Source organism: Myotis davidii, unplaced genomic scaffold (genome assembly GCF_000327345.1).
Source record: "Myotis davidii unplaced genomic scaffold, ASM32734v1 scaffold452, whole genome shotgun sequence".
In the NCBI taxonomy this organism is placed as follows: Eukaryota; Metazoa; Chordata; class Mammalia; order Chiroptera; family Vespertilionidae; genus Myotis; species Myotis davidii.
Window position 1 is genome coordinate 1,504,106 of NW_006284245.1, and position 2,229 is coordinate 1,506,334.

Sequence of the window (2,229 nt, forward strand, 5' to 3'; positions counted from 1 at the left end):
GCAGCGGCTGGGGCCCTCCCCGCCTCACTGCCTCCCCGCCTCCCTCCCGCCAGCTGCTGGACTCGGTGCTCCAGAACCTCTAAGACTTTGGAGAGACAGAAGATGAAGCGGAACAGAAAACGATCCGAAAGAAAAAGGAAAACAAGAAGAGAGATGCGGGGACCGCCGTGGCCTTGGGGGCCGAGCCCGCTCCCCCACCTGGTGCTCCTGTAAGAGGCCGGAGGAAGAGGGCTTCGAGCTTCTCGGAGCTCCGGGAAGAGCCGCAGCGCGCCCCCTCCGTGACCCCCCGGAGGCCCCTCGGCAGCAGCGCCCTCTCCCCTGGACAGGAGGGAGCCAGTGGAAGTGGTGGAATTCCACAGCAGGAGTAAGAAAAGGAAACAGAAGCCGGATCAAGCGGAGAACGCCCAGACCAAAACTAGTATCCTTGAGAAGGATGTGAATATACAGAATTTAACTTAGAAAAGGCTCTGCTGGAGGCGCACCGGTTTGGGATCACGGGCTGCGGTCATGCTGGGCGCACAGCCTCCCAAAGAATTACGTGAATTACAAGGTTTTGCAGGAGCAGATCAAAGAGAAAAAGGCAGCCAAGGAAGAGGAAAAGAGAATGGCCCAGGACACAGACATTTTCAAGAAAAAGAAGAGGAAAGGGCAGGAGGACAGGAAGTCCAAGAGGAAGAAAGCAGCTCCCAGGATTCTGTCAAGTGGACGGATTGGCCAGGTTGGAAAACTCAAAAATGGGACCTTGGTCCTGAGCCACGTCGACATCAGGAAGATAAACTACTCGGTGCTCCAGAACCTCTAAGACTTTGGAGAGACAGAAGATGAAGCGGAACAGAAAACGATCCGAAAGAAAAAGGAAAACAAGAAGAGAGATGCGGGGACCGCCGTGGCCTTGGGGGCCGAGCCCGCTCCCCCACCTGGTGCTCCTGTAAGAGGCCGGAGGAAGAGGGCTTCGAGCTTCTCGGAGCTCCGGGAAGAGCCGCAGCGCGCCCCCTCCGTGACCCCCCGGAGGCCCCTCGGCAGCAGCGCCCTCTCCCCTGGACAGGAGGGAGCCAGTGGAAGTGGTGGAATTCCACAGCAGGAGTAAGAAAAGGAAACAGAAGCCGGATCAAGCGGAGAACGCCCAGACCAAAACTAGTATCCTTGAGAAGGATGTGAATATACAGAATTTAACTTAGAAAAGGCTCTGCTGGAGGCGCACCGGTTTGGGATCACGGGCTGCGGTCATGCTGGGCGCACAGCCTCCCAAAGAATTACGTGAATTACAAGGTTTTGCAGGAGCAGATCAAAGAGAAAAAGGCAGCCAAGGAAGAGGAAAAGAGAATGGCCCAGGACACAGACATTTTCAAGAAAAAGAAGAGGAAAGGGCAGGAGGACAGGAAGTCCAAGAGGAAGAAAGCAGCTCCCAGGATTCTGTCAAGTGGACGGATTGGCCAGGTTGGAAAACTCAAAAATGGGACCTTGGTCCTGAGCCACGTCGACATCAGGAAGATAAACTCTTCCCGCGTGGCTAAGTGAGCTGCTGCTGAGCCAGAGGGATGGGGAAGCCCTGTACTGAGGCTGGGCTGGCGAGACTCCGGCTGTTATTTATTTCCTGTTTCGTGACTGTCTTTGAGAGAGAAATCAGAGGACCAGTAAAGCTTTGGGGGCTAATGTGTCTGAGGGACCACGTTGGGCCAACCACGCGCCGTGCGCATGTGAAGTGAACCTGGCGGAAGACGTTTAATTTTCCCAGCTCGTCACTCGAGTTTCACTTTCACTGGTGTTTTGTTCATTTGCTCCTAATAAGATTTCTCATGAATGTACTGATTTATAAGGGCTAATAATTAGCTTTCAATCGCCATTTAACTTTCTAAAAACGATTTGATGTCACTGTATCTTGAAAGAGCTAACAATGTGGTCATTTGTCAAGTTATTTTGTGGGAAAAGCAGCTTCCATGTTCAGTCTCTATATGAAGTCTACTTCACAGGAAGGGACGTAAGTAAAATTCACCCTTTGGGGTGTGTGTGGCCGTGAAAAAAAAATACATGAAAGAAAAATCTTAATGCACAAAATCATGAAAAGACATGAACAAGCATAGGAAATAAATAAGTTTTGAAGAATAGTGAATGTTAGTTCATTCATGTTCATTAATTACATAGATGTCAGGAATGAGATATTTTCATTATTTAACAATAACATATTTATGTATTTTCAAATTTTGTATTTCAAAGTGCAAATTTGGAGTC

At 50.2% G+C, this 2,229-nt stretch overlaps 1 pseudogene; it reads left to right on the forward strand.

Annotated features, from left to right (window-relative positions):
- Positions 1–2,025, forward strand: part of LOC102751927 — a 35,680-nt pseudogene extending 33,655 nt beyond the window's left edge.
- Positions 2,026–2,229: the final 204 nt, after the last annotated feature.